Here is a 22,526-nt window from a genome sequence, read left to right as displayed (position 1 = left end):
ACATTCTTCATGAATAACGACTTCTTTTAGTGTGTATGATTTTGTTTGATAACTGTGTATGAATCCATACTGAAACGACGCATCAAGTACACAAAAAGAAGTTGTTATCCATAAAGAATCTTACTTTGTTGTGACTCGCTATACTTCTAAAATGCCCATCAAACAGATCATCTTTCTGTACACACAATGAACCCTCAGCATATCAGCAAATGAAACAGCCAATCAGAAGCCGCTGTTACACTTGAGTGCATATCCACCCGCTATGACTTGGTTCGGTCTCCCGATGACTTCGTTTCGGTGTGTGTGTGTGTGTGTGTGTGTGTGTGTGTGTGTGTATGTGTGTGAGAGAGAGAGAGAGAGAGTGTGTGTGTGAGTGTGAGTGTGAGTGTGGGTCACTCATTCAGTCACCCAATGTTGTCTCACATCAATCCCGCTTTGTCCCTATTCAACTACGTTTCGCCAACACGAGGCTGCCACCGGGAACGTAACGTAGCCTCAGCAAAAGCAGATGGGTATTACGCAGTTCAGAGCAGCGACAAATCTACACCATACACTTCTTATGTAAGAATAATAAATGTCTCAATTCGCTCAAGCGAAACACATTCAGCTAGATGAGATAACATTTAGAAAGGAATACTTAATCTGGGCCCAATGTTTCTGCTCTAGCTATGTGAATAGTCCACTGGTTGGACGTTGCTCGTAATAAAAATTCTCAATACTTTTCGTACAAAAATAAACCTCTGCTTTTGTGTCGATTAAGTCGGCAATGTTGTGTTGAACACGATTTGAACATTTCGTGCAGCGTTCAGAATTGTTGTCCGTCAGCTAACAACAGCGTCCGGTTTGGGGAGACCATTTATCACGTATCCGCACAAGGCAGTACACAGTTGTAGATCGACCCGAGGCACGGTCTGGAGCTACATCAACATGCACGCCATTACAGTCGCTCTCGTCATCCTAAATGTTGGTTACCTGGCAACTGCTGACGTTACTGGTAAGTACCTTGTATCCAATGTTCCTACACTCGTGTTATAACACCTGCGTGTACAAAAATCGGTACCGAGTGAACAATTTACACTAACCACGCCTCTCTCTCTCTCTCTCTCTCTCGCTCTCTCTCTCTCTTCTCTCTCTCTCTCTCTCTCTCTCTCTCTCTCTCTCTCTCTCTCTCTCTCTCTCCCTCTCCTGGTTGAGGTTGAGTAGACTCAAAAATTCAAAAATAAGGTGTTCGGTAACAGTACCGGCAAAAAAGTCCTGGGGGAAAAAGTCAACTTTTCATTTTTTATTTTAATGTACAGGACTTGCGGCCACGTTTCCATACATTCTTGGCTTTTCGAGTTGGTGTTCATTTGACCATCTGAGACAAGCTTCAAAACAACTTTGTTGGTACTGGTGTAAAGATCCAAAGACTTCACACATTGTACTCATATGATGAATCGAACCCGGGTCTTTAACCCTTGAACCACGAGGCTACCAAAACAGCCCAGGTTCAGGTCAGAATGTCAGTCCATAGTGTCAGTCTTGATAATATTTTTTTTTAAATCCAAACTTTGTCACATTGTTGTTAAATAATGCACAAACTGCATGGCTGAGTGATTCCTCATTAACTGTTACCCTTCCCAGAGACGCTTGTCAACATCTCACACAGCTAGGTCGTCTTGACATTACTACAATGGCAGTTTTGCAATACGTTTTGAGCATAAAATGAACTTGTATTTTCTTCTGCATGTTTATTATCTGCTTTGAATCGCATTGAGGTGTGGTGACGTCACTGAGGTGTGGCGACGTCACTGTTATGCCCTGCTGCAACAGGTACATGATGACATTTTGTGTTGACAAAGGAGGTCATATCAAAGTAATTCCTTTACTGTGTAGCATGTTTACAACTATATACAATCTGTTATCACTTAAGATATTCATAATGCTGAATACACTTGGAACGCAGGTCCATTAGAGTTAAACTAACAGGCAAAAGAAATCATACCAAGTCGAAATCATTACAAAACGACATACCACCATTGTGAAAAGAAAATTTAATTTCAATGACAGGTCTACGGTCGTTTTGTAGGACAGTGGAGGCATTTTGATGCCCCAACCCATACCATTTACACAGAAATGTCTGGATGGTTTATGCAACACAAAACAACCTCAGTGGGATACATAAGACCTAGCACAAGCAATACATTCTGGTTAATGTCAGTGTTTAAAACTCCCAAAATTCCAATCCAGACGGCCGGATTAGTAACTTTAACAAAATACCAGTCCGGATACAAAGTTTCCTGTCTGATTTTCAACAATCTAAAGATAAAAAAATGTAATATTATAATGCATGTATTACTAGATAATGTTAAGGCTAAGCTACGTGGATTTCTTTAAAAACCAGAAATGTGTTGCATTTTCTGCCGCACAGTCAAAATGAGAGAGATCTGATTCATAATCGGAGTCAGCATGGCCGTTGTCAGTCCGGTCTAACAGACCACCGGACAGGCTACTTTTGAAATTAGACAGTCCGAGATGAAAATACCCCGTTCCTGGTGGTCGGCCAGGCGAGGATTCTGAACGCTGTTAATGGCTCTGAATGTCTGCTTTATCACAGTGAGCTTGTTTATGACCTGTATACAACAATGTAGCTGGATCTGCAAGGTCTGTATGTCCTGTCTCGTGTTACTAAGTTGACGTTTGTGGTGCCCTGAAATGCACAATGGTCTTAAGTGCACAGAAAGCATTAATATTCATCAGCGGGTCCAGGCCACCGACAATATTTGTTCATGTTTGAATTGCACTGTATTGTGCACTGCAGTGTTTGAATTACACGTTTTTACCTAAGCAATGAACTTCATCCTTCATGTTGTCATTGTCAGAACGGCAAACTTTCTAAAACAGAAATAAACATGGTAAATGTTTTTCTTCATGACCCCAAACTGTGTTCCACGGGATATATTGCTTGTGTAAGACCTATTATTATTTTTTACCCATAGAGCTCCAGATATTTTTTCAAGTAATTGGGTATTTACTCCTGTGTCTGTGGACAGATAGGTAATGGCATTTTTTGAGAAGCAACTAGCATTATGTGTACTCATGTAATTACATGACTCACGATGCTCTGACGTAAAATACCTGATGACATCACAATGCAATGGCATCGCAGCGCTGCAAATCTAATGGCAGTTCCAAGTTCAGAGAAGTACATCTTTTTATTGAAAACTAATAAAGGCTGATTTTTTTAATGATAAACAGATTATCACCCTCGTGTCTTCTGATATCAAATATATCAACACTCGTTGATAAAAGTAAAATGTCCTCGGCCAGCATCGACTGTTTGTAACTACATAAACTAAGTGTTAGCCTAGTGGTTAAACTGGCGGTATAGTCGATATCAAAGGACACTCGGTTGTGATTCTCTATGCATTAACATGAGAACTGAACAATGTTTGGTTGGATGTTCAACGCCGCACTCAGCAATATTCCAGCTATATAGAAGCGGTCTGTAAATAATCGAGTCTGGATCAGACAATCCAGGGATCAACAGCATGAACATCTACACAATTGGAACGAGTCTGACCACCCGATCTCATTAGTCGCCACTAACGACAAGCATGGGTTACTGAAGATCAATTCTAACCCGGATCTTCACGGGTTGTTACAATGGCTATTAGCTTGTTTTTTATACGAGTATGGAATGAAGTTCATTTTCTAAACTAATAACACACATTCTCAGGCTAGATAGCCAAGATTGTTACAGTTTCAGGAAGTGTTTTGTGACATTTTACCATATTTTTCGAGGTAATGCATGTCAATTCCAGCGATTACGTATGTTTAGTAGACTCTCTGCTTTGGATTTGCGCCTTAGAATAGAAATCACAAATTGTCACGCCAAATAAGATCATTTGTTTTGCTACATACCTTCAGGAGATGTCATTTCACTTGAATGAATCTAGTGCCTGATTCGCGATTGACTTGCTCGCCTACTCTCTTACTCACTCCATCCAACAATCAGATCGTAGAAGGAGTAACTATATATGCATGTGACGGACCCAAGAAATGCGCAGTTAACAAAAGCCCGGTTTTGTATTTCAAAATGCAGCCTGACCTAGTTGAGATGCACATCAGAGCATCGTGTAAGTTGTCATACCGGATCCAGCAGTGGCGTAGCTGATGGGCAGTACAAACAAGCAAGTGCTTACACTTTAGAATTGAAAACAAAAATGTTATGATCGAAGATGCAAAAAAATAATTAAATAAAATAAAATAAATAAATAAATAAAAAAAGAACATTCAATTTGCTGTCATATTTTCTGAGTGGTTTCTGGTATAGTACCGCGGCATCCGGACGCAATTTGCTTCGCGGATCATTTATAGATACAACATGTTTTGCAATAAAGTATGTCAGGAAACAGGCTGACACTTCATACGCTTGCTCAACAGGCGACATCGTTGATCGATTCTTCGAAACGGTTTTTTTTCTCAAGTATTGTATCTTTGATTTGTTATGTGCATGAATGAGTAAGAAATGTACATAACGTCCATCTACAATTGATTCTTACTTCGTTAAAAAGTCGATTTTACTGAAACACTTGTTTTGCCTGACAAAAGTACCCAGCATTCCCAAACACATACTGATAAAATAGCATTTCCGAGTCATGTACTGATTCCTCGCCACTTGTTAATCTGACACTCATCTACTGTCTCTGCTGGGCCGGTACAGTTGACAAGTATTAAGACTGGTATTGCTGGTATTGATATTGGGTCATTTGGTAATGTTGTGTACTGTGATGTACGGTGTGGCTTTGTGGTGTTCAGGGATGTATGGTGTGGCTGTGAGGTGTGATGTCATGTGATGTCATGTGATGTACGATATGGTTATATGGTGTGGTGTGGTGTGGTGTGGTGTATTGCGGTGTGGTGTGGTGTATGGTGTGACTCTGTGCTGTGCTATGTGGTGTTGCTGTGTGGTGTGATGTGATGTCATGTGATGTACGATATGGTTATATGGTGTGGTGTGGTGTGGTGTGGTGTATGGTGTGACTCTGTGATGTGCTACGTGGTGTTGCTGTGTGGTGTGGTTTGATGAATGGTGTGGCTGTGTGTTGTGCTGTGGTGTACGGTGTGGTTATGTGTGATTGTGCTGTGATGTGCGATGTGGCTGTGTGGTGTGGTATGATGTAAAGTGTTGTTGTGTGGTGTGCTGTATGGTGTTGATGTGGTCTCGTGTAAAATGTGACTGCATGGTGTGGTGTACAGTGTTGTTATGTGGTGTAGTGTAATGTACGCTGCGATGTGATGTACGGTGTTGCTATATGGTGTGGAGTGATGTGTGGTGCGGTTATGGGGTGTGGTGTGATGAACAGTGTGGTGTGGTGTGGTGTGGTGTAGTGTAGCATATTACAACATTACTGTGTTCGGACCTGAGACATCATGACGTGGTCAGGTTTCTCTGTTGAGATGGCATCTCATCTACTTATTAACGTACGTGGCCGATAGTGTCTGAATGTCTGTATGTGTATTTGTTTCAGCCCGTTTCTGTGTAACGTCCGACCCAGCCATGGCAAAATGTAATGCAATGAAGACAGCCTTTGATGGAGTTGGCCTGCGCCAGGTCGGCTGTGTGAAGGTTGGATGGGCAAATTAGTGAGTTTAGTTTTACTCCGCTTTTAGCTTGGACCAGACAATCCAGTGATCAACATCATGAACATCGATTTACACAATTCAGATACGATGACATGCATCAAGCAAGTCAGCGAACCTGACCACTCGACCCCGCTAGTCGCCTCTTTCGACAAGCATGGGTTACTGATGATAAATTCTTACACGAATATTCACGGATTAAACCTTTGCTGAAAACTATACATTATTTCAATCCTTTCACATTTGCGAGAAATTATGATTCATTTCTCACTTCTTGTAATTTGTATGACCTTCATTGGCAGCAATTATTGTTCGGCACCGTCTCGGCACAAACTATGTAATTCTTCCACACAGCAGTGCGATGGCCAGTTGTAGATGTGTCTGAGGCGTGTTTTGACGTTGACGTGCACCTCGGTCGTGTTCACCCAATAGATGTTCTGTCGGATTTAGACCTGGTGATTGGGGAGGTCATGGCAAGACATTGACGTTAGAACTGGCAAGGTAGCGGTCCGTGACGTGAGGAAGCGTTGTCATTCTGGAAGAACTCCCTCTATCGGTCCATAACTGGAAGTATGTGACGTGCAAGGACTACGTTGATGTACCGACTTGCTGTCAAATTTCCCTGAAACACCACTAAATCAGATCTGTGAATGCTGGGTATCGCACCCAGCAGCATGACACTCTGTCTGTCGAACCTGAAAAGACCTGTCGAATGCAATTAGGGGCGAAATATTCACTTCTCCGATGATAAACACGCTGTTTTCCTTCTCGTCGTTAAAGGATAAAGTCTGATTGATCACTGAACCAGACTCACCTCCAGTTTCTTAGGTGCCACTTCCCGACCTTACGACACCACCGCAAGCGACTGCACTGATGAAAGGCTTTCAACACAGGGGCGACAACTGTCCTTCCTGGTCGAATCGATTCCTGACACTTTGGTTGGAAATTCTTCTCAAACCAGGGATGCGGTGTGCTGTCTCCACGTCTGTGGCAAGACGATGACGCAAGAGAGCAACACAGATGTAGGGGTCCTGGGCGTGGGTGATAACTCTTGGACGGCCGCTTTTCGGGCGATCTTGGGCAGAATTGGTCTGCTGGAAACGATGCCAAAGGCCGGATATGGTGCTCTCGTGAACGTTGACATGTCAGGAAGCTGCAGACTCCCCAGCTTCAAGGCGATCCGTGACGATGTTTCCATTGGCGGTTCTTAGTCGTGGCATGATGTTTTCCTCTTTTCCAGGAAACAACGAATGACAAAATTAAGCACTATATTTCCCTTTTTGAAATGATCAATACCTCATATGCATGTTTTCTCGGTGGTGTTCTCGAGAACATTTTTTCAAATGCTTCTAAAGCAGGGGGGATAAATTGAAATTTGGGCACTGAAGTTGTTTACACAGAATTACACAAAGATGACATTTTGGTAAGAAATAGTGGATTTGTTTTCTTTCTTTCTGCAGATACATTCTAGATATACTCCTGCTTTCTCAAAATCACATTTACCTTAATTAGTGTGTGTCTGATGAGGGTGGAAATCCGCCTGTGGACAAACCTGATATATTTATGTTTGGAACTCAGCATTGATGAAAGAATTCTTCCTTAAAGGTCACATGCAACCAAAAAATCAAACATAATTAAAACACAGTTATCACTTTTTCACAGTCTAAGTAAACTTTTCCTCAGTACTTTTCGTTACACTCCACTATTGAGTCTAACAAAACCTATGGGAGGTCGCGTCAGGTAACCTTTGAGACTGACCAATCAGAGCACAGCTTACCAAATCGCGAAAGTGGACATTCGCACATACCTTTTGAACTTTTTATCTCGAAAAGATTCGTGTGTTTTTGGAAATATTCAAGGATGTTATCTTGAGGAAGTATTAGCTAATGGTAACCATGCCAATAGAATCCACAAAACATATATACTGCAGGTCAAGTAACTGTATTATATGCGGACTCAAGATAACTTATCCTTGAATATTTTCAAAACACGAATCTTTTGAGACCTGAAAAGTTCAAAAGGTCATCCGTGCCAGATTGTCACTTTCGCGATTTGGTTAAGCTCGTGCTTTGATTGACGTCATGTCCTCAAAGGTTACCTGACGCGACCTCTACTAGGTTTTGTTAGACTCAATAGTGGAGTGTAACGAAAGTACACTGAGGACAAGTTTACTTAGACTGCACTTTTTCATGATATATAAAATGCATTGGTGGCTGTGAAAAAAAAACAATAAACAAACTTATAAGTGTATAATTGCTAATCAAAAGTGCAATATTTAGTACCTGGGTTTACCTACCTTGAAACGATACCGAACCCAGTCAGGGCTGGTGGTGTGCACTCATGCGTAACGACGCCTTGTCATTTGCCACTGATTCATTTGTCGTTACGCTTAGTCTGCTCTTTGTTCATGACTTAAAAACCCGATAGGTGTTAATTTCAAATTGCATGTGGTCATTGATTGAAGTTTTGCATTGCTTATTGTTATCAGCAGACAGGCAGGCAGTCATATAGACGTCAATAAACCAGACATTGAGTATTTTCTGTGACAGAGTTTGCTTATCACATTCGACATGGTATTTTTTATGTAACGAGACGATTATTTACTTGTTTCTGTACACAACGAAAATTAGACTACTGCTCAGAGCAGGGATACTGTTTCAAGCTGTGTGAACCTACTGACTACGCATGCGTTATGTTGCATGTGACCTTTAATTAACATCAGATATGCAAAAGACAGCGGAAGCACCAGCCTAGGTATAACACAGGATATAACACAGACCATACCACAGATCGTAACACATGCCATAACACAGACCATACCACAGGTCGTAACACACACCACAACACAGACAATCAGATGATAACGCTGGTAGGAAAACAGGCATAACACAGACTATTGTTATCTGTCGAATTCTGATTGGTCAACAGCCAAAGCATACAAAACCAGGTAGGCGGATTTGCCAGGGTGTACGAATGACCTCGACTTAGATGGAGTGTTGCCAACGGTTGATCTCTTCGAAATGTTGACGTATACGAGTTGACGTATACAATTATGAATATAAACCGAGGAATAAAATTGTTGCCACAATTTCCTATTGTTTGTGTCAATAACTATATCCAAGAAATAAACTGTTTCTGTATTTCACTTGTCGTTTAACCAAACCTCAAATTTGATCATTTCTACCATAAACTAAGCCATCCCGAGTTATCTCCCTTTATGACTGTTCAGAAAACATCATGGCGAAACATTTTGTGTCTCACTCTGCCGAAGGTTGAATGTTGTTGTTTAAAGATAAGCTAAATTAAGAGATCTCAAAGATAATAAATTCGTCACATGGCGTTTTGGAAGGGTGGGCGTAATTCCGTATTTCCTTCGGCTGCACTTTAAGTCACGCACACCCTGTCAAAATACCGTGTAACTAATACAATACAGATCATAACACAAGTCGTAAGACAATCCATAACACAGGCATAAAACAAGTCTTAACGCAGATCATATCACAAGTGGTCACAGGTCATAACACAAGTGGTCACAGGTCATAACACAGGTCGTCACAGGTCATAACACAGATCGTCACAAGTCATAACACAGGTCATAACACAGGTCGTCACAGGTCATAACACAAGTGGTCACAGGTCATAACACAGGCCATAACACAGGCCATAACAGGTTGTAACAGAGGTCGTAACATGTTAGTACTTTGATGTTTTTGAGTAGATATCTATCTTAACAATGAATCGAGCGCTCAAGATTATATATTGGCTCCCAACTTACCTTCACAGACAGAAGGCCGGTACCAGTGTATTAAGAAGGTGAAGGCCGGGGAGGCGGAAGTCATGCCGGTCGACGACACGGACATATACGCAGCAGGGAAATATTTTGGTCTGGTCCCCATCCTCAAGGAATCCAACAGTCTTAGTAAGTCGGACAGCTGTTCATGCTGTTAACCACTGGTTTTACTGGCCATGATTCGACAAACATCTTGGAAATCATCTTAGCTACGTCTATATAATTTTCTTTCATCTTTCCGTTATCGGATGGCTGGTTGACTGGTTGACTGGTTGACTGGTTATCAAATGACAATTGATAAAGCATCATAAATAAGTACAAATTTACCAGAAGCCGTGTTACACGTAATTGGTATGGCTAATTTGTCTAAATAGTAGCAATTTTCTTAATAATCATCGGGGGGGGGGGGGGGGGGGGGATTGGAAATTTTGTGGGTGTAGATGAGACGAGCACTGAAAGCAGTTGGACCAAAATTAAATTTAAAAAGAATTATTCTTGCAAGAGTTAATTTAACTTTTACCTGTAATGACTCACTTGTGACCAACTGCTGTAGTTGCATTGAGGATTTACAAACCTAAAATATAAATCAACGAAATATCAATGAGTTAAAGATTCGTGGTCTAATCTCTTTTTGATTGTTTATTTGTTTGTTGTGATGTGACGTCGGTGTCGTTTCAGATACAAATGACGGTCTGTTTCTGTACAAGGCTGTGATCGTCATCAGGAAGGACAGCAGCATCACCTCACTGGAGGGTCTGCGACAGAAGAAGTCATGTCACACCGGTGTGGGCCGGACGGTGGGTGGACGGTGCCTGTATCCAACATGCAGGCAAAAGGAATCGTTTCAATCCGCGACTGCGACAACACTGTGAAAAACGTGGCCAACTTCTTCAGCCAGGGCTGCGCTCCTGGCGCTTTTGAAGAGAAAAATAATCTTGAGGGCAAGTAATGTACATCTTGGTAAATCTGGAAAGGAATTAAGTCCTCTGTGCCAACGCTTGCCGTTGGAACCGATTTAAAGAATTAGACTGCTATTGGTGCTGGAAGGGGGTAACAGGTATACCCGGGATGGGATAAATAGGACCCGGGTACCCGTCTTAGTGCCCGGACCCCGCTGTGTGATCATATGACTAATAGATGAAACAATGTTATTCTTTTATGATTAAAAGGTTGTATTGTTATTGAAGATTTATGCATAATTTACAGTCACTTTTTTTAATATAATGCATAGTTAAGATATTTAAAATCTCGAAATTTTAGCCTCGGAGCTGAAGAATGTATTGCAATTTCTCTGCAAATTTGATGTCAGGAATTAAAAGAACGGGTATAAGGATAGGTTAGAGTAATAGGAGGTGGGGAACCCGGGTAGAAAATTTGGACTCGTCCCAGCCCTAATGGCTACGATGTATGTGTTGGGGAGTATTAAGTCCTTTGTGCCGACACTAGACGTGAATGATGACTATGGTGAATGTGTTGGGGAGTATTAAGTCATCTGTACCGACACTAGACGTGAGTGATGGCTACGGTGAATGTGTTGGGGAGTATTAAGTCCTCTGTGCCAACGTTAGACGTGAGTGATGGCTACGGTGAATGTGTTGGGGAGTATTAAGTCCTCTGTGCCAACGTTAGACGTGAGTGATGGCTACGGTGAATGTTTTGGGGAGTATTAAGTCCTTGTGCCAACGTTTGACGTGAGTGATAGCTATGGTGAATGTGTTGGGGAGTATTAAGTCATTGTGCCAACGTTTGACGTGAGTGATGTTTACGGTGTATGCGTTGGGGAGTATTAAGTCCTCTGTGCCAACGTTAGACGTGAGTGATGGCTACGGTGAATGTGTTGGGGAGTATTAAGTCCTCTGTGCCATGCTTATCGGAGGAGGAGAGGGAGATTACGTCCTCTGTGACAACGCGGGATGTTTGAACCTATCTAGAGAATCGGATGGCTACAGTGAATGTGTTGGAGAGATTACGTCATCCATGACAAAGTAAAAGGTTGCACCTACTTAGAGAATTGGATGGCTACGATGTTTTTATTGGTTGAAGGTGTATTATCATTCACCGTCTGTGTGGATCGACTTGTCTTGGCTCGATATCAAGACAAACATGACATTTCTGGGATATTTCTGAACGTGGCATAAAACAGTGGCGTTAATGCAGACATATTCCTCTCCAAATACACATTGCACCAACATGGAAATCGAAACTGGGTTTTTGGTTCGGCTTCAGCCCAGAAGCCTGTGTCACAGAAGAAGGGACTAAAATTAGGCAAGTAACCGTGAGAATATTTTTGAACTGTACAGTAGTTCTTAAAAGCGCGTCAGTTTAGTTTTACGCTGCACTCGGCAGTATTCCAACTCTGTGGCGGCAGTCTGTAAATAATCTAGCCATGACCAGACAATCCAGTGATCAACAACATGACCATCGTTATACAAAACTGAGATACGATGACGCCTATCAACCAAGTCAGCGATCCCGATCCCGATTAGTCTCCTCTTACGACGGGCATGTGTTACTGAAGATTAATTCTGCCCCGGATCTTCATGAGTCTAAACGCACTTAAACGGAGGGTAATGATTATAATTGCCACAACGGTGTTCGATAACAGTATGTATATATATTTGTTTAAGCATTGTTTATACAAAAACATCTTTGATCTTTTTTCAAAATGTTCTTCCATAATAAATCTGTCATACATTACGCATGGGTAATGGACGGTATAGCACAGTGGTTAATGCGTTCACTCGTCTCGCCTGGGTTCGATTGTGATGTGCGGTGTCAGCAGGGCGAGATCTTGCTGGAATATCACTGAAATCGGTGCACAACAGTCACCCACTTCGTTTCCACCTGGTCGTGTCAAACATATTATAAGTGAGTGAGATCACTTTACATGCTATATAACGCCACATTTACCCAGAATACTTTACATGTTATGTAACACCACATTTACCCAGAATGCTTTACATGTTATAGAACATCAGTGTAATGACCAAAATTTAAACAAAAACTGAAATGATGCTTTGAGAACCAAGGAATCAATAGAACTGAACTTAAAAGTATTCTTTTTCATACAAACAATCACAAATTCACAATAACCCGGAATATTTTACATGTTACACAGCATCACTATAATGGCCAAATGACAACGGAAATGAACACGTATATATAACATCACATTTACCCAGATTACTTTACATGCTATATATATAACATCACATTTACCCAGATTACTTTACATGCTGTATATATAACATCACATTTACCCAGATTACTTTACATGCTGTATATATAACATCACATTTACCCAGATTACTTTACATGCTGTATATATAACATCACATTTACCCAGATTACTTTACATGCTGTATATATAACATCACATTTACCCAGATTACTTTACATGCTGTATATATAACATCACATTTACCCAGATTACTTTACATGCTGTATATATAACATCACAATAACATAATTTGGCAAGCAAAAGAAAGTACACAAGTTTCGCGACGCTTTTAGCAGTAATCCTACAATATCGCTTCGGGGAACACCATAAACAGGCTTCACACATACCCTTTTGGGAAATCGAGGCCAGGTCTTCGGCGTGACCAGCGAACGCTTTAACCATTAGGGTACCCCTCCGCCTCTCATACTGTGTATATACTGACGGTTTACTGGTATCTTCACAGGAGACAACCCGGAGAAAGTGTGTGCGATATGTGGCAATTCTAAGTGCCCGTCTAACGACACCTACAGTGGCTACGCTGGAGCAGTGCAGTGCCTCCTCCAGAACAAAGGTGAAGTAGCTTTCGCCAAACACTCCACCATAGACGAACTTGCTCGCGAAAACACGGCCATCCGTAAGGATGACTTCCGACTTCTTTGCCCTGATGGTCGAGTTGCACTTGTGGACGAGTGGGACATTTGTTCATGGGCAACCAGACCTACTGACGCTATTATGACGTCACCAACGTTACCCCAGGCAACAATAGACGAACTGCGGAACATCTTTGAAAGTGGCGCCAGACAGTTTAATGGCTCTGGATCTTTCAGCATGTTTAGTTCGTCCGGTGGATCTGATCTGTTGTTTACAGACGGAACGAAACGACTACTTGGAGTTAGAGAAACGAACTACGCAAGTTACTTAGGTGAGTAAACAGAACTGAGTCTATCCACATTCAACAACGAAGTACCCGAATGTCTTTGTAACAGTATCTTGCTTATAACACTCCGTGTTTCGCATTAAGCGGAAATTATGTTTTATATGATTCCGTCCTTCACATGCTACCTGTTTGTCAGCAGTTCTAAACGTGCGAGTGTCTCGAAGAAAGAAAAACAAAATCTTTGTGACACTACCGGCCTTCGCGCAACATATTCTGTCTTATGGTTCCGTGTGCCAATAACTACTTGATAATGGTGAATGGGCCCAGACTCTGACAGGTGATTTCATAACATCACAATAACATAAATTGGCGAGCAAATGAAAGTACACAGGTTGTGTTTCTTCCAATAAGATATAAATAACAAAACAAAAGTAGCAAATGGAAAATGTATGTAGAAGCACACCTACTTTATCAGCGAAATCAAAATATAATAGTAAACAGTGATGTAGTTATGAACACTGCAGACGGTTCCTACGATGCAGGAAAGTCATGGTCATTCTACGCAACGGTCAGTAGGCCATGTGCCAGCAGCGCGAAGTCGCCTTGCCACTGTGAATCGGCTCACGCGATGACCCAATAACGTGGTGGCTGATGACGTCACCATGAACATCCGGTTACGTAGATGAATATCCCGCAGATAGCGATTGTTGGGACGTTCACTTTTGGGACGATTAGATGTCTGGTCTGTCATATTGAAACAGTTGAACAGCCGAATTAATGTTTGTCTTGCGCAACCCAGTGTCCTTGCAAGATGGCTGTTGGAAGCACCCTCTTGTGACATTCCTGTGGTCCGTTCTCGTCGATAACGGTATTTTCTTGTGATATGTTTGTCAAGTGATTGTTCACTCTTCAAGACAAACAGGTTGTATACCCTCTGTACTTAAACTGATCGTGCATGGGACAATAATTATAATTTCGCAAAATTCATGCAAATCAGGTACAATTTTTTTGGGTTGCACTTTGGGAAATGGAACATGATAGTTGCGTTCAACACAATCAGTGTTCGTCAATAATTTTACCAGCTAGAACGCAAATTTGGGATTAAAGGAACAATTACACCCGTGTACTTTCTTTTGCTCGTTAGTTTAGCTGGCTTTACATCTTGCATGATATTTCAATAACATAGTTGGCCTTACTTGTTGTGCAACATCACAATTACCCAGATGACTTTACACGTTTACGCTTGACTTTACACGCCGTGCATCACCTTATCTCAGCTTTACATTTAGTAAATGCAGTCTGGACTTTACGTGTTTCCGGGGAAGGGGTACCTGAACACGCTGGAGTACTACGTAAAGTGCGACTACACAAACAGGTGGTGCGTGGTCTCTGACGCGGAAGCACACAAATGTTTACAAATGAGTGCAGCGTTCGCCGCTGGCCGGATCACCAGCCAGATGACCTGTGTGCGTGCAGGGTCACACAAGGAATGTATGGAGAAGATTGAGGCTGGAGACGCAGACCTGGTCACCTTGGATGGAGGGGATGTATACACGGCCGGCAAGTAAGGCCACCTTTTAATGACTTTAGGCTTTCATTGGGCGCTTTCAACTAAAACTGGGACAAATTCATGTTGGTCAATAATGCTGTTAGGTTTATCAGACTTTACGATCAGTCGGATTTGTGTCAAAAATAAAAGGAAACTATAAACTGTGAGTGAGTATGGTTTTATGCAACTTCAGCACGATCGACAGCGACTCTGTGCCCCCGCACCTCATCCACTATGTCGTGTGAGTGAGTTAGGTTTACGTCGCCTTTAGCAATATTTCAGCAATATTTCAGCAATGTAGGGGCGGGGGACACCAGAAATGGACTTCACACATGGTAACTGTTACGAGTGGACGTAAGCTGAAACATTCTCCAAATACATCGTCGACTCGCAGGCACTGGTCTTTGTTACAGTCGACGCCAGCAGATAAAGGGCTGGTGGGGTAGACTACTGGCTAAAGAGTTCAAGCCCAAGACACGGGCTCACTTCCCAACATGGGTAGAAGGTGTGAATCCATTTCTTGTGCCATTCGCCGTGGTAGTGCTGGAATTGTGGCAAAAGGTTGAGACCTTACTGAAAGTCAACAACCGCAAGACTTTAGTGTTGCACACTGGTTCTAATTCGAACTGTGATGCTCTGGTTGTTTACTGTTCATTGCTGGTTTCATTGCCTTCATGTACTTAGGTTTAATGTATAGATTACTCTTGTCACGATAAGGCTCAACGTGACGTTAAATATTAGCTCACTCACTCTGTTACGGCGTTAAGAAATATTCTAAAATAGCTCTAAATTTTGTATTTAAAACCTCACGCTACGTGTTCGGTTTTAAATCAGATTTAGAGCTATTATAATTTCGCTATATACCTCTGATTTTCCAACACAGTATGTTTATCACCTAATTCACTCACCCACTCTTCGACCCGTGAAGATCCGGGTTAGAAATGGTCTGCGGCCACCCATGCGTGTCGTAAGAGGCTAACGGGATCAGCCGGTCAGGTTCACTTACTTGGTTGCCAAAAGTCATCCCAATTGAATAAATTGATGTTCATGCTGTTGATCACCGGAGTGTCAATCCAGACTCGACTATTTACAGCCATAAAACTGGAATATTGCACAGTGCGGCGTTAAAAAGAAATCAATCAATTATTTTAGATATCACAAGCTTGTTCCCGTGATGGCGGAGAACTTCCCGGACACAAGCGACGCTAGCTACTGGGCTGTAGCTGTCGCCAAGAAGTCCAACACTGGCGTCAGCTTCACCAACCTGAAAGGTAAACTTAAGATCATGAGTACTTGTATTTATCACCCGTGAAGACCAAGGTTGGACCTGATCCGCAGCAACCCATGCTTGTCGTAAGAGGCAACTAACGGGTTCGGATGGTCAGGCTTTGCTGACACGTCATCGGTTCCCAATTTTGTATAGATCATACTGTTGATCAGTGGAGGTGTTGGTCCAGACCCGATTATATACAGACCGCCACCATATAGATGGAATATTGCCGATAGAGAAAAACTAACTTGATCACGGTCACGTAGGTGGGATTGTATGGCGCTTCAAGCGTGCTCCCGATCCCTACTTAGGGCTGCGTTCATCCTGCCATTCCTTTGTTATGTGGAGGGTAACGTTCATGTAGCTCTCCATTCCTGACAGTGGAGATTTATTTGGAGTGAGTTAGTTTTGTTGCTTGCCACTTTCAGCAATATTTCAGGAATATCAGGGCGGAGGACACCAGATATGACCTTCACGTACTTAACCCATGTGGGGAGTCAAGCCCGGGTCTTCGGTGTGACGAGCGACCGCTTTACCCACTAGGCTACCCCAATGCTCACGTTCATTTGGGACCATTCTTCTGGTGTCAGTCCGTAGTGTCAGTCTTGCTCAGGTTTCCCCAAAAACACAAAATCCAAAAGTTTGACACATTGCTGCTATGATATGAATTTTACACATATAATTTTCTTTGATTTGCTTTGATTCGTGACTTAACAAAAAGTACATTTTCTTCCCATCATCTTCTTTATATTTCCAGTCTGTTTGACTCAGTGGAGAACCGACGAATTGCTATCTAACCGGAAAGCTAATAAACATAAAATACTCAAAGAATGACTCATTATAATCAACGATCAGACAAACTCTGTGATATGTTTTGCAGAATATAAGCCCTAAACATACAATAGTTGTGTAACAAACTATCATTACAATATTGACGCCGCTCACTATTTGTTCCGAGGGAAGTGTGCAAAGAAAGTGACAGTGTGCTTTTTTTGCTGTGAACCAAACGTGCCAGCGTATTAACGAGTTGACGGTTTGATAAGGGGTTCGTGCTACGGGACGTGACATCGTTTTGGCAAAGTGTTATTTGCTTAGTTGATCAAATGTCCCTGCATTTTTCGATCGAATACATTTCGTTTGGAAGTATGTTTTGGTGCAAAATGGAATACTTCGTTAAATAATATATTGAAAAATGTTTTAAAATAATCGTTCCTTTTGGACAATATTTAAAATGCTTTTAGAGATGGAATTGGACATGGTTTGGTCTCTTCAATATATTTTTCCACAAGTATGATCAAACCCCCTTTGTTCTGAACACCCCATGTTTCTGGCCATTACCGTCATTTACGACAATTCTGCACACCACGATTCGTTGGAGGAGGGGAGGTAGCCTTGAGGTTATTGTGTTCGCTCGTCACGTCGAAGACCCGGGTTTGAATCCCCACGTGAAACCCACTTGTGGGGTCCCTCGCCGTCATATTGCTGGAATATTGCTCAAGACGGCGTAAAACATACTCCCTCACTCGTGATTCGTTACAACCCGGAACATGAGTCTCAGACCTACTCAGACAATGACCTACTGTTCAGCCGATCCGAATTTTCTTGTGTGAAGGTGAAAACTGACATCACAAACAACTCTGGATAGACTGAATTCCAATTCCTTGTTTCATTAGAAAATGGTCTTTACAAACAAATTTTAATTTTAAAATTTAAAAACATCGTATTTCTATATTTTATGTCGAGGTTTAGGCAGCATGACCTGAACTAAAACGTCACAGACTGCCCCTTTTTGATGAAGTCGTAAAATGCTTCAGAATACATCTGGCTCACTGGTTACACATGATATGTGTTTGGTTTTTTTAAAAATTTGCGCTTATTCAGTGTTGTTCTGTAACGAGATTAATATGAGATTGGTATAATATCAATTCCGTAGCAGACCCCAAACGTTTCCAGCCTCGTTTTGAGCTTTCCACGATTTCCAGGTTTCCAGGTAGTGTTGCAATATACAAGTGCTTAGATGTATCAAATCATACACATTACTATTTATGCATCCAGTTGAAAACTCTGGACTGGTTATTGCGCTAAGCTGCGTAATAGAACGGGACCCTGTCAACAGGAAACGAGACTATTATGTAGTCAATGTTTTGACTTGATCTGCAATCATGTAAATCTGGGTTATTTCAATGGATTGTTTGTTTATAATGTGCTGTGTGTTTCAGGGAAGACTTCCTGCCATACGGGCATCATGAAGACATCAGGCTGGAACATTCCAGTTGGAACCTTGATTGAGAAGAGGTCAATATCGTCTTCGTCCACACAGTGTGGCATCATTAACGCGGTGGGGAATTTCTTCTCCAAGAGCTGTGTCCCCGGTGCTTTGGATCCCAAGTACAACCCCACAGGGAAGAACCCTAGTAGCCTCTGTGAACTGTGTGGGGGAAAACAGTTCTGTCAGAGAGACAGTTCCAACAAGTACTACAGCTACAAAGGAGCCTTCCGATGCTTGGTTGAAAAGAACGCCGACGTTGCTTTTGTTAAACATTCCACAGTTCAAAGCTACACAGATGGGAAGCTGAACGAGGACTGGGCGCGATCTCTTAACTCTGCGGACTTTGAACTGCTTTGTCCCGACGGGTCTCGGAAGCCAGTGGATAAATGGCGAGAGTGCAACCTGGCTAAAGTCCCTTCTCACACCGTCGTCACAAGTGGCACGAAGGCAATGTCGGAAAGACGTCACTACTCCACCATCTTAAGAAAGGCTCAGCTCAAATTTGGGAGGGACAGCGACGTATTTAAAATGTTCGCGACATACGAAGGGAAGGACGCCATCTTTGATGACGCAACATCGTTCCTATCCCCTGTACCGGAAACCAAACAAGATTACACCAAGTGGCTGGGTCAAGAGTACCTTGGGGCTCTGAAAGCGCTGGACAAGAAACCGTGCACCAGCGGTTGATAAGGTGTTATCGCAACAGCCAATATTATCATGTTTCTGTTTGTGTTGTTTAATCCCATATAGGCACATACATACATATACTGGGGAAAAATAAGGGATTGCATGAAAGCAACATTGTTCCATATTCTGTTGTAGGATTTTCAAAAGCTTGTGTATCTCATAGCTTGTGAAGAAACCTGGGAAAACGTAAACGAACACTCGAGTTTTTATATGACACCTTATTTTTTTCCCTCAGTATAGTTAACGTTATCTGTATTTTGTCAGCAATATGATTCAGATGAAGGTATATGTTTTATAATGGTTAGTTGTGTGATATATATTACAAATACAATGTTACAACCTCCGGAGAAAAATCACTTTGTTTGGTTTCAGATAATAGTTAAATGTATGTTAACGTTTCTGTCTCGAAGTCAATATGCTACGAGAGATGTTTGTAAAACTGGAACAAGCTTGGTCCTTTCTTACAATCCCACGCACATATCAGCCAAACGATGGGCTCCAGTCTGTCTACATATACAGCCAAACTTTAATATTTCATGTATATTACTAACGAATGTAAGAATGGTTTAGCAATATTCCAGCAATATCACGGCGGGGGACGTCAGAAATGGGCTCCATACGTTGTACCCATGTGAGGAATCGACATACCAAAAGACGTTAAAATATGGCACTTGTTGGTCGTCGCGTTAGGAATTAATGGGTAAATTAATTAATTAATGACAAGTGCAGTCAGTACAATGTTATGCACTTAAACAATGAAATTTCAGACATATTCCCTGAAATCGCTCTCGCGTAGGCTGAAGAATTTTTATCCCAAAAGGTGTGGAATCAGTTTTAGCTAGTTGAGATCAAATGGTTAAGTAAGCAACAAGGAAATATGTAATATTGATACATATACCTATGTAATTCTGGTAACTGTATTAAAAATTCCTTCTTACTGATCATGGGAGAATTTGAGATTGACTAATTCGAGGGCAACAGAAATGTTTATCGTACCTCACACATAAATGTCATTTTCTGATTGGTTGCGCGCTCGCGCGCTTCTATTATTTTCAAGCGAATAACATTTCTATGTTCCCTGCTGGGAATGCCGAACTCATTTGGTATTTCTTTGTAGTACTTCTTGGGAGTATCTCGAATAACATTGAATGACGTATGATGTACGGACATTACCTATGTTTTGCGAATGCAAATCGATGGAATTTCTTCCTGTCTGTAAAATCTAGCGATGACTACAAAATGCTTTGTACCCGTGCCTCAGACATTTCAAAATAAACATTGAGATGTTCGGTAGGATAAATACAACCGGTGATTAAAGGAAAGGTTGTTTCCACAAATTTTGAATACAGAATCGTTACAAAAAACAGATCATTTGACAAGCGTCACAGCTGTGCTCCTTTTTCTTCTCTTTACAGTGAGTGAGTGTAGTTTTATCCGCATTAAGCCACATTCTACCAACATCTTCACGGGTTACGTTTGAAGCTTAGTAGTAGAAAGCTGTTGTTCAAGTGTTTGTTGCCCTGTGTTTAAAAAAATGTCTTCAGATACATTTTACATGTTTGTGAAACTTTACCATGTGTTTCAAAACATTCCAATGTATGTTCGTTTTCATAATAATAAATGAGTGTCAGGACATGTTACGCCAGAAGCTTACATATACTTGCGTTCAAGTTCATATCCAGTTTTTTCTAGAATATAATAATACTTTATGTAAACTTTTCTAGCTAAACGCGCACATTCTGGCAATGTCTTATAAATGTATGTTCATGTAATCAAGACGCTGCGGCGATGTAGTAGTAGTCTAGAATAGTTCAAAATATACAGGCAAGTTTCCTTATTATCAGTCTCAGTATGAAATAATCAGAGAGTATCCACTTTTCGTTATAAGACACATATTCGGTCAGGCGCACACAGGGGCGTCGGGGCAGTATGTAAATTGTGAGGCTTAGCCTCATCGTCACCATGGCAACTGTAAACTTAAGTGAACCGCTTCGTTAGTTATTGTCATGTATGCCAGTTATCGTTTCATTTGGAAATCGAAACTCTGAATGTTTCAAATAAATTATCACGTTGAAGTATTTACATAATATTGACCCTCATTTACTCTATTTACTCTAATAGTCGACGATGATAAAATTGTTATAGCTGTCACTGTTCAATTAAGTATTCGAGTTACCTTTATTCTTAAAGTAAAAGTTAATGACTGATCCTTTAGGTTCGTCAGTGAATTATAATCAGTCATTTATAGGTATTGCGTCATAACACCTATGATGCTGATTACATGTCTTACCTAGTTATTCTCGAATATTCAGTGACTGCAACTGATTGACCTGATTCATTGATTGTTCTGTATATTGATTGATTGGTTTATTGATTTATTGATTGTCTAAAGAATAAAGATTCCTGCTTTGCCTGAGATCCCTCTCTGTTTGTTTTTGAAGGCGTGGAAATCCCGAGCTTAATTCCCCCAATACACAAGTTCTAGGGTTTAAAACACGAACACTGTTTTAACATAGACAATACCGGTTTTGAGAAGGGAGATCTTCATTGATGATCTGGGGCATTAGAGTTGGTGTCTGCGCAAGCCGTCCACCCTTCGATGAAGTTTCACTGTTCAGTTAAGATTAAAGTCTGATAGATCTACTTTATCTGATATAAGGCTTCTTTTCTGTGAACTTACGTGCTATCAAATTTCTCTTCATTAGGTACATAAATCCATCAACGAGGTGTAGAAGGGAGTGAGTGAGTTTAGGTTTACGACGCACTCAGCAATATTCCAGCTATATGGCGGTGGTCTGTAAATAATCGAGTCTGGACCAGACAATCCAGTGATCAACAACATGAGCATGAATCTGCGCAGTTGGGAACCGATGACATGTGTCAACCAAGTCAGCGAGCCTGACCACCCGATTCCGTTAGTAGCCTCTTACGACAAGTATAGTCGTCTTTTATGACAAGCATGGGTTGCTGAAGACCTATTCTACTCCGGGACTTTCACGGGTCACGAGGTGTTGGAAGAAGCCATTGATGTGACTTTTTATTTACCATTTCGAAAATGAACGCAATCTACGCGAGTTCTTTCCTTGATGTAATGGTCAAACTGAATGAAATACGGTCAGCATTGTGAAACTCATGGTCATATAAATATTTATATGCGGATATATACTAACGGACAAATGTCACTCTAGCAACACCTTCAACATCAAACTTAACTTCGGGTCGACTTTGTGGCCATAGTA

The 22,526-nt window shown here is 41.4% G+C and overlaps 1 long non-coding RNA gene and 1 pseudogene across 2 annotated transcripts; one reads left to right on the top strand and one right to left on the bottom strand.

The window, feature by feature from the left end:
* The first annotated feature begins 657 nt into the window (after window positions 1-657).
* LOC137259770 (melanotransferrin-like) lies at window positions 658-21,703 on the top strand (annotated as a pseudogene). The gene is made up of 9 exons (XR_010954712.1): window positions 658-994; window positions 5,514-5,611; window positions 9,409-9,544; window positions 10,094-10,356; window positions 13,099-13,561; window position 13,727; window positions 14,838-15,076; window positions 16,214-16,332; window positions 18,551-21,703. The product of XR_010954712.1 is annotated as a melanotransferrin-like (transcript).
* LOC137259961 (uncharacterized) lies at window positions 2,014-4,740 on the bottom strand. Its single transcript, XR_010954721.1, has 2 exons — window positions 3,904-4,740; window positions 2,014-2,874 (listed from the first exon to the last, which is right to left on the bottom strand). It is a non-coding gene; the product is annotated as an uncharacterized lncRNA (long non-coding RNA).
* Window positions 21,704-22,526: the final 823 nt, after the last annotated feature.

The sequence above is a fragment of the Haliotis asinina genome, chromosome 13 (genome assembly GCF_037392515.1).
Source record: "Haliotis asinina isolate JCU_RB_2024 chromosome 13, JCU_Hal_asi_v2, whole genome shotgun sequence".
Lineage (NCBI taxonomy): Eukaryota > Metazoa > Mollusca > Gastropoda > Lepetellida > Haliotidae > Haliotis > Haliotis asinina.
Note: the sequence above shows the minus strand (reverse complement) of the source record. Positions and strands in the feature narration are given on the sequence as shown.